At 46.1% G+C, this 11,033-nt stretch overlaps 1 protein-coding gene across 1 annotated transcript in view; it reads right to left on the bottom strand.

Annotated features, from left to right (window-relative positions):
• The window catches only part of CTNNA1 (catenin alpha 1), a 174,976-nt gene that overhangs the window by 41,866 nt on the left and 122,077 nt on the right, over positions 1-11,033 (bottom strand). The gene's annotated exons all lie outside the window — the stretch shown is intronic.

The raw sequence follows: 11,033 nt of genomic DNA, 5'->3' as shown, positions 1-11,033 counted from the left end.
AACAAAGCAAGTTTAATAAGTCTTCGGGAACTTGATGTTTCACCACAGTGGTGTTTATTCTGTTGCTCTCACATCCAACTCCTGCCTGCTTCCACGTTTCTCATGGTCAGTTATTACATGCAAAACCACCTGGCAAGCATTCACAGGAGCAAGCTTCACCTTTCTCTAACAGCTCATGGTAAAAAGGTGTTGCTTTCTGAGCACAGGTTGTGCTGTTAAGGACTTGAGACAGGATGACACTTGGTACACAGGAGGCTGCATTTCCTAAGCTGCTCGCCAGAACTTGAGAATAAAAAGGTCAAAAAAGGACTAAGCTTACACAGCCTGAAGCAGAAACAATATGCAAACATAAAATTAAAGATTAATTTTGTATTTATCTTCTTTTCCTTAAAGCTGTACTCTGTACCATGTCAGCAGTCGTTTTAGTACTGCAGGTTTCTGGCTGTGGAAGAGCCAGATTAGCCAGGGAACAGGAGGAGAAGATACTATTTGATGCTCCTCCTGAACACCCCCCTACTAATTTTCTTCAAACCCTCAGATTGCAATTTGCTCCAGATCCCTGTTTCTCTAAACAGAACAAATGCTACACACACTGCTGGATAACAAAGCTTATGCTGTGCCAACTAATTGGTCGGTTAAATGACAAAAAAAGTCTCTTTGGGTGTGGGAAGGAAGCCACCTCTAAAGCCTGCTCCTGTTCTTGCTGCACTGTCTCCAGCAGAATGACCTGGAACCACGCCAGGCGTGAGAAACCATCTGACGTGACAATCCTAACTTTATGTTCAAGCACCTGAGAGTTAGAGCTAATTAACTTATAAGTTCATGTGTAATTTCTCTTCTCTACTTCAGGATTGTATTAATTCCACAAAGTTGCCGAACAAAACACGCAAACACCAGATGTTCCTGCTTTTCCAAAACCTACTTTCTCTACCCGCTTCATTTAAAGGTGTCACAAAGCATTAAAAAAAATATATAACTCACTAAACATAGAAATGATGGTGATGTCAAACATCTCACGATGGCACTGAATGAATCAGGCAGGAGAAGGAGGCTGATCACCCAAGGGATGCTAGGAATTAGCAGTGACTGGGGAAAATCCACGGAAAAGCTCTGTTGCTCTCCCAGCTCCCCATCCCGCCCCTGGAGATGGAGACTGTGGGGCTGGGTCACAAATCAACCCCAGCTCCACGGGTCTGAGAACATGGACAAATGGGAGAAATGATTTGGTGTGAGTGGCAACCTGTGCAGGAGACCTGCGGGGAGGGAACGTGCCTTTGAACCCCAGCAGCAACAGCAGCGTCCCCGTCCTTCATGAGGAGCTCGGGGTCCTCTGCTGCTGCCCCTTCCTCAAACCAGACCCCAAAATCATCAGGATGTCCCTTCAGAGACAGACCTGGTACCTGCTGCTCTCTTACCTTCACACAACCTGCTCACACCATGGGTCTCAAGCACTGAAAGCCCCCGTAAGAGCCTTGCAACGCGCAAGAAAATGATGTTTAAAAATTTAAAATCCAACAGAAAGAGAAGTTTTAGAAAGGGAATCCTGTCCTCTGCTCGAGAGCCCTGCTGCTTAAGTCTAGCCCACACCATTTCTTGCCCATCTGATTGATGTCATGAATCACCCACCTATCAATCTAAATCTAGATAGCCAAAGTTTTATGAAGGTGAATCCAAATAACAAGTGTTCTGGAAACAAAAAGGGTAAAACAGACAACGCTCCTGCAATCTGCTCCCAGCTTTCATCCTGCCAGTAACTGTAACTACCAATATAGAGAAGATGGTGATACCCAGGGTCAGGCCATTTTTCCTGCTCCCTACCTTGGCTAATATCAGATATGAAAACATCCTGAGACAGGTCAGCATTAATGTGGAAGGAACATATGGCCCGTGTACCTGTGTGATGTACGTCTGGACAGCAGCAGCTGTTGGAGCAATTAATCTCTGTCAACAGCCCACGTCCAACCCCAGATGCCCACGTTAAGCAGCTCTTCACTCCTCATGGAAGAGCTGTCACAGACAGAGGGCTCTGCAAGCGCTCAAGGAACCCAAACGGGGTGTCACCACCAAACCCCAATGCAGGAGGCACAACCTGCACCACCGTCCTCCAAACTGGGCAGCTTGTACAAAAAAAAAATCCTTTTTTCAGTAAAAAACGCATGGCCAAGGCAAATGTATTTAAAAAAAATGGCCAAGCACAAGCAGTGTGTAGGATCTCCCTCAGAGGCGGCCGTGCCCTGCGTTTGGAAGGCAGCCAGCAGTGGCAGAGAAGAGGACAGCCTGGTGGGGAAAGGGAAGGCTACGGAGCGGCACTGTGGAAAATAAAGCCAAAAGCAGAGCTCAGGAAACCCCCCCAGGTAGGTGTGTGTGTGCTCAGGAAGAAATTCCAGACAACAGCTGCAGCTCAAGGGTCCGTTCCTGCGGCACACACGCTCCCTCCACGTGCAAAGTGGTTCCAACATCCCCTTTTAGCGGGGGCGATGGGAGCCTTGGCTCTGCCAAGTACGTACAGCTTGGCACTCACCTGGGCATGGTACCCACTCCGTGTCCCACACATCTGCTTGGGGGAACGGCCACCAGAACCCCACAAATTACCAGTTCCAGTAAATACGCTCTTACATGATGCCCACATCCTGTACAGAGTGATTTATTTGCCAACAGATGCTCAGACAGACACGGGAAAAGGACAGTGATGCTGGATCTGAAATAGTCTGTGCACGTAGCAGGGATATGATTCCTTTATTAGCTAAAAATGAACACTTTGGGGGGAAGGAACTGATTAAAGTACACTATTGCTTCTCCAAAAAAACCCATGCGGCATCAGGCAATTGATTTAAAATATGAGTAACTCTTACAGGAAGGATATATTTAAATATATATATCTCTATAGTTCAAAAAATAGGAAGAACATGGCAAGACTACCTGAAATGTAGCGGCTTCCATGTGAAACATTTGGCAAATTCAGGGAAATATTCTGTCTTTCAGAGTTTTTCCAAACGCTGCCAGAGCAGTGTGATCACAATGACTCACTGAAGTCATACAAAGAAAAGAATCAAACAGGGACATTTTGCGACTATCCAGAAGGAAATGAAGCATGGCAAGAAACCACACTATTTTTATCGGTGCTTTGTTTCATGTAGTAATTGCAATGTTGGAGTCAGACAGCCCCACGCTCCACAGCGCGGCTCCGGAGAGTTCCTGGGAGTCACTGCCCTCCTCTGCCTCGCAGCCTCCCAAAGCAGCCAGGACCTGCCAGCACCCATCCCGGGACCAGGGAGGCTGGGGATTCAAAAGAATCATAGAATGGTCCAGGTTGGAAGGGACCTTTCAGATCATCTAGTCCAACCATCAACCTAACTCTGATAAAACCCATCACTAGACCATGTCACTAAGCACCATGTCAATGTGGCTTTTAAATACCTCCAGGGATGGGGCCTCAACCACTTCCTTGGGCAGCCCATTCCAAGGCTTAAGAACCCTTTCCATATAAAACTTTTGCCTAATCTCCAATCTGAATCTCCCCTGGTGCAATTTGAGGCCGTTTCCTCTTGTCCCATCCCAACCCCCCCTGGCTACACCCTCCTTTCAGGGAGTTGGAGAGAGCAATAAGGTCTCCCCTCAGCCTCCTTTTCTCCAGGCTGAACACCCCCAGCTCCCTCAGCCTCTCCTCACAAGACTTGTGCTCCAGACCCCTCTCCAGCTCCGTGGCCCTTCTCTGGACACACTCCAGCCCCTCAATGTCCTTTTTGCAGCGAGGGGCCCAAAACTGGGCACAGCCCTCAAGGTGGGGCCTCACCAGTGCCAAGTAGAGGGGGACCATCAGTGCCCCAGTCCTGCTGGCCACACTGTTCCTGATACAGGCCAGGATGCTGTTGGCCTTCTTGGCTATCTGGGCACACTGCTGGCTCATATTCAACCCCTGCCAAACACCCCCAGTGCCTGCTGAAGCAGCTGCATATGTCTGCACATGGATAGAGCATGATTACAACACTCCGTGTTGCACTCACGCCTTTCCAAACGGCCAGCAGATGAATTCATCACCTTCCCACCAAAGCTGCCCCACCAGCCGAGCCCCACCAGGGACCCCCCTCACCCAGGTGGATTTTAACACCTGGATTTTTCTGCGTTAAAGAAAAGCATAGCTTGCTCACTGGCACTTTGTAAGAAGCTGTTCATAATTTAGTTTTACATATGCCAAAGTTACCTCCAGCGTTCACCCTGCTATGGCTCCCTCCCTGCTCCTAATTGCTTTTTGCTCCGAGTAGGAAAAAAAAAAGGTTCACAAACAGGACATTTAAGTCGCTTCCAGTTACATCCAAGCCCAGGTTTGCGTCCACATGTCTCCGTGTGCTAACCCCCTGCAAACTTCAATACACCAAAAAGCACTCTGCCGGCTCCGATGAGCTCAAATGCCTGGAAGCAAAACACACCGAAGATTGTTTTGCACTTTCTCCTGCTGTAATGGCAGTGACCAGCAAGAGCACAGCAGCTGATGCACCAAAGGGAGGAGGAAAAGTTTGCTTTGATTTCTGATACTTTGTTCCAATGTATATAAAAGGCACTTTGAGCACTTTGCCTTCCCGCGAGTCACGCACGGGGTGATGCTGGCACCTCTGCAGAGATTCACTCCTGTTGGTACAGGGCTGTAATGACCCACAGCCACACACCTTTACTGGAACAGCATGACCTTTTCCAGCTTAGCACCAACTACTGTCAAAGCATTTGCTATCCCTGTATTGTGTGTAGATAATTACACTATCAACTTCCCTGTATATGGAAAAAACATTTCCATTTGTAGCTGAGGACTGATATAGGACCGAGTCGATGTAGAAGCTGCAGGGATTTTGGTGTTGCTTGTTTTGGTGTCCATTTGTGCTGCTTCATTTTGCATTTCCCTGGCTCCAAGTGCTGAAGCTCTGGGGGCTTTGGGGACTCTGTGGCTTTTCTGGAAGCTGCTCTGTTACTGTGTTCCACAGATCATACTATGCCTGCGATGAAAACATAGGGTCCTTACACACTGATGGATCTCTTTCTGCTGAACTGAATCCCTTTCTCTGGACTCTGTGGCTTTTCTGGAAGCTGCTCTGCTACCGTGTTCCACAGACCATACTATGCCTGTGATGAAAACACACTGATGGATCTCTTTCTGCCAAATTGAATCCCTTTCTATCATCTTTGCTTCTTTTTAATGCATCGGTAACTGCTTGAGTTTCTAATATTGTTTTTCTGATGGCCAATTCCTGTCCAGTGCTGGCTCTTCCTCCCAGCAAGCCTGCACGATACAAAACTGCAACCTAAGGGTTAATTATTTTTTTTTTTACAGAAGTATTTTCATGCAATGCCAATAAAATGTTTCCAGCACCTGTAATTAAACAGTCTGGAGATAGATCTGCTCATTAGTACATCCAAAAAATCTGTCAGTCTTTCAACAAGAAGAAAAAAGGGGACAATTGTTCGATATTAAGGCTTTACTGCAAGGAAAATGAAGTTATCTCCTCCTCCAGCAGCCACCAGGGAACTGGCAGGAACTGGGGGCTGGAGCAGAGAAAGTCTGCCAGTCACGTTTGGGTTTGGTTGATTTGAGGGGGTGGACCAGAGGGTGGTTTTTTGTTTCTCTAAGATGCTGCAACTTTTAAACAAAAGTTTTTTTGTGCTATTTGGAACCTCTACATGGGATTCCTTCTGCTTTGGTATTTTGTCTGTCTGTGCCGGTAGGTGTGATCAGCATATGGAACCATCTGCCTCATCTGAAATCTATACGCAGCAAATGGCTTTTGAGGCATTTCAAAATTGGAATGTAAGGATGTGGAACAGCAATTATTAAAAACAAGAAGTTAATATGAGAAGAGCCAATTTATTTTTATTAAAAGTGCAATTTAATCCCAGAATTATCTGGAGTCTGTTCAACGGGCAACACTCACTTGACTGTGCTGGGGCTGGTCAACCAGGACGTCTGTGCTGGGCTGGGCATGGAGGGAGAAAGAAGGGACAGGCAGAGACACTGCCCAGTGCCCTCCCGAGGGTTCCAAGAGGATGAGGCACTGGGGCAGCAGAGGAGGAAGGCACAGCACTGCCCCACAGCCAGGAACCCAGCAGCTGCACAGAATTCACAGAATCACAGAATCTTCTAGGTTGGAAGGGACCTTAAAGATCATCTTGTCCAACCGTCAACCTCACTGACAAAAATAGACACCCACACAACAAACAAGGAGCATCATCACTAACCCAGGCCACCCAGCCCTACATCAACCTGTCTTTTGAACACCTCCAGGGATGGGGCCTCAACCCCCTCCCTGGGCAGCCCATTCCAATGGCTGAGAACCCTTTCAGTGAAAAATTTTTTCCTAATATCCAGCCTGAACCTCCCCTGGCGCAACTTGAGGCCATTTCCTCTGGTCCTGTTGCCTGTGACTTGAGAAAAGAGACCGACCCCCACCTCTCTACACCCTCCTTTCAGGGAGTTGGAGAGAGCAAGAAGGTCTCCCCTCAGCCTCCTCTTCTCCAGGCTGAATAACCCCAGCTCCCTCAGCCTCTCCTCATCAGACTTATTCTCCAGACCCCTCACCAGCTTTGTCGCCCTTCTCTGGACCCACTCCAGCACCTCAATGTCCTTTTTATGGTAGGGGGCCCAAAACTGGACACAGTACTCAAGGTGAGGCAGTGGGGAGGTGTAGGTCTGCCCCTCTCCTGCAGCCGCTTCCCTGATGCTGATGGGTCTCAAGGGCAATCAACGGGCTCCAGCTTTCGCTGGCAGAAGCAAACACCCAACGGGATGGAAATTCTGATCTCTAATAATGTTTTAGCTGGTAAAAGCAGCAGAGGTGACAGCAGACTGTCACATCAGAAGGCCAGAGCAAGGCTCTCTCCTCTCAAGAGCCGCACTGGGGCATTTTCACTGTTGTTTCTAACCACCCACGGCTTGTACGCTCAGAAACACTCCTATGGTTAAGCTCTCCTCCCAGACATCTTTAATGCAAAACCCTGTTACAAAACAGCTTTTGCAGGCTCCCAAAGCAAGTACTTCTTGGAAACAGAACTCAGAAGCCAGAGTTACAAGCAAGGATCCAGGTTTTCAAGTCGAGATAAACAAAATCTTTCACTAATTTACCGTTGGCAAGCTCTGTGTTTAGCAAGAAGGCAAAGAAAACTTCCCCCAGCGCTCTGCTAGGCAAATGGAAGCACAGGCAACCATTCCAAGCATTTCACAGCAGTACTTTTCCATTCTCATTATGAAAGACATCTTAAGCATTTTTCTCTTTTTTAAAAAACCATTTAACTGTAGTGATGGAGGACTTTTTTTCCTTCGTCTTAACCCGCTATGGAGACACCACTGAGTGTCTCCCCCACCACCCAGCAAGGCTCGAAGCACAGGGCTGCAGATGCTGGACAAAGTTGTTTCACTTTGATATACAGACTTTCAGCAATGCATGTCCTCAAAAATAAAAAGAATTTAGGCAGCCTTGTAAGTCAAGGCTTCAAGAAGAAAACCACCAGTGAGCTCCTAACACTGCCTTATTTCTCCCCCTGTAAGCCCAGGCTGGCCCAAGTCACCCAGCTGGCTGCTACGGAGCACACACAGCTCTTCCTAAGGTTCCTCCTGCTCAAAAAGGAGCTCTAAATATCCCATTAAGTCTTCGACTTTGCATTAATTTCTGCGTTAATTGACTGGGGACTCACAAGCAGGCAGGATGATGTTACTCCTGAGGACGAGCTGATTTTCAGTCACAGAGCCCCACTAAACGAATTTAGCCGCTTGCTTTCGTAGAGACTTTTCAAATGAAAATTTTTCCGCATCTTCTTTTTCCTCAAACAATTAAATTTCAAACCTGAGAACGTCTGCACCCGTAGGTGACACTGGCAATGAATGATTTCTTGTCCATACTGACACGACTCCCCAGCTTTCCCCAACCAGTCGCAGTGCTGCCTGTTCCTCACCCCCGCTGCCGGCTCACAAAGGCCAGTTACGGCAAGGGATCGAGTAACCGCTCCATTTGAGATACAGCTTTTATAATTAACTCTACAGATTGATTTCTGCAGAAATCATTCTTTAACCAGGAGTTCCCTACTCCCAGAATGGCCACTACTCAGCTAAGCTATTTACGAGGTTACCTGGGGACTTACTCAAGTGCATTAAATTTCAGTTTCATCCTTTCAACCACCGCAATACCTTGAATTAAATTTCATACATCATATTGCTGTGTGATATTGATATATTCACTTGAGTTTCAGAGGCTATTGTAATTACTGATTGACTTGACTCATTCCGAATCCAGCATCTTCCTGGAAAAATACCATCTAAGCAAAAAAAAAAAAAGAATAAGGCAGATAATGCTGGATTAAATCTGTATTTTATGCCTAACTCCCGTGTTTGTTCAGCACAGCCACCTAGAAGGACTCAAGGATTCTCATCAGGAACAAACTGCTCAGTAAACAGATAATTGTCTAAAAAAGGAAACAAAACCCCACTATATTGTTCTTTTTACCTAGAGATAGTCAAGGTTTGGGGTTGTTCAGTAAGCAGCTGAGGAGGATGGCAGTGTGCTGCATCACTCAGGCTGGCGTAAGACAAACTCCTGTATTGTCAGGAGAAAACACAGATGCCATCCCTAAAACAGTTTAGACAGGTGCCCCAATTATCTCTCGGGATTCACAACATGTTTAAATACTCTCAGAGCATTAAAGAATCAACCAGAGAACATGTAGCGTAACATAAAAGCTCTCTTTCATGAGCTATGAACATCTCAAGTGTCATTTACTTAATGTCATGGTGACGACCCTGCAATTAAGGCAAGAGTGTGCTGTGGAGCATCAGAACGTGGAAGTTCAGAAACGTGACCTTTGCAAAGCCAAAAATCCATCACTTATAGCCCTCATCTGGTTATAGATAATCAAAGCTTCCAATGTGTGTTTAAATGTATTATCCATAATCCCTCAAGTTAAAGGTTAACAACCGCACTTCGGTAGACGTGACTACAATTTGGTGACTATTGACTAGAATTCGTTAATTTTTTGTGTTGACTATCATGGTGTTTATTTTGTAAAGGAGTAGATTTATTCAAATAGGCAGTTGTTGGAAAAACAAAGATAGAAGAGTTTGAAATACAATTTCAGCAATGGGAAAGGGGAAAAACACCCCCACAGACTTGGACAACTACCAGAAACGTTTAGATTCAAAGCAAACCTAACTTTCTTGAGACGATTATTTTCAAAACCTTCACCATTTGTTTGGAACAACATGCATTAGACACCCATATTCTTGGAGATAACAACAACAAAGAAAAATACATCCAGCCTAGTCGGCTACTTTAGGAAAGAGCAAGCCCTTATACCAAATAAAATGTTATTTTTAAAAGCTTTTTCTTCCACATGCTTGGTTCCAACTGTGAAAATTGACCTTTGGTTTTAGGAAGACAAACATCTCTTGCCCCAGATGCACGAGGCAGCCAAGGACCTGGGGCACTGGCCCCGGGGCTGAGCTGAGGCTGGGAACCCCAGAAGCCCACCCCAGGATGGCAAAAAGCCTTAATGTTTAATGTTCAGGTGCCTGTCTTCACCTACTTAATAGCAGTGTCACTTAAAAGCAATAAAAAAAGGTAAAATAGTCCTGCTCTTCACACTATCTTCACCTCTTCCCTCAGAATTACCTGCTGAGGCGGGTACAAGTGCACATCTCTCTCTTCTTTCAACTGGTTTTAAAAGGACTAATCTATATGGGAAAATCTGAAGGAATTCCAAATAATCCTGAGACAATACACCTTATTTTCCTAAAATACCATTTGACCAACTTTTTGAGTATGTATTTTCCGTTAGCTCCTCATTACCAACACCACCTTATTTTTATGTTTTAGAACTGAATTTCCTGTTGCTTTGAAAATACATGTAAATTACAAGAATTGACAGTGCAGTCTTCAGGGGTTCATCCAAGTACCTAGTTGTTGACATTTAAAACATCAGGGCTGTCAAAATGGAAGAAGATAGTCTAGTGCTTATATAAACTTAATTTCCTTGCTTCCATCAAAAAGTTATTAATTAAAAGGTAGTCTCAGCCAGGTTCAAACTCTTCATGCATAGTCAGCTTCCTCTGATCCTACTCTATCAAGATGGTTTTGGCATATTTATATTCTACTCAGGCAAAAAATAATCTATCTGTAATTCATCTTAGAGCACGCACGGGAGCTGTGTCAGGGTCTCCACAAGACGTGTTCCTGCAACACCAACATGCACCATAAACCACTGAGCCTTCACCAGTTTATTGTCTCACAGGTCACTAGGATACCCTGGCCAAACGGTATTACGTGAAAATGACCCTTAGTAATGAGTGTCACTCATTATTTTGGGATGGATTTGAAAGTTTCTAAGTTTTGGTGGCTCCTCTGCTTTTCGTTCTCTCCATAGATTAAGGAAAAAGCCAAGTTCTGCAGCAAGTCTGCAGACAGACACCGAGAGGCCAGAACATGTGCCAAGCAGGAGCACTTGCCCAATGGCTCAAAGTCCAGATGGAAACCAGTCACAAGTGGTGTTCCTCAAGGGTCCATGCTGGGGCCAATACTGTTTAGCATTTTTATCAATGATATAGACAGGGAGATTAAAGGCACCATCAGCAAGTTTGCGGACGATACCAAGCTGTGTGGTGTTGTCGATACACCAGAGGGACGGGATGGCATCCAAAAGGACCTGGACAGGCTGGAGAGGTGGGCCCAGGTGAACCTCATGAGGTTCAACAAGAGCAAATGCAAGGTTCTGCACCTGGGCCGGAACAATCCTCGCCACCAATACAAACTAGGGGGTGAGGGATTGGAAAGCAGCCCTGAGGAAAGGGACTTGGGGGTTCTGGTGGGTGAGAAGCTGGACATGAGCAGGCAGTGGGCAGCTGCAGCCCAGAAGGCCAATCCCATCCTGGGCTGCATCAAAAGAAGTGTTGCCAGCAGGTCCAGAGAGGGGATTCTGCCACTTTACTCTGCTCTGGTGAGACCTCACCTGGAGTATTGTGTGCAGGTCTGGAGCCCTCAATATAAGAAGGACATGGACCTGATGGA

The sequence above is a fragment of the Calidris pugnax genome, unplaced genomic scaffold (genome assembly GCF_001431845.1).
Source record: "Calidris pugnax isolate Ruff unplaced genomic scaffold, ASM143184v1 scaffold228, whole genome shotgun sequence".
NCBI classification, from domain to species: Eukaryota; Metazoa; Chordata; class Aves; order Charadriiformes; family Scolopacidae; genus Calidris; species Calidris pugnax.
The sequence above is the reverse complement of the archived record's forward strand: the minus strand, read 5'-3'. Positions and strand labels throughout refer to the sequence as shown.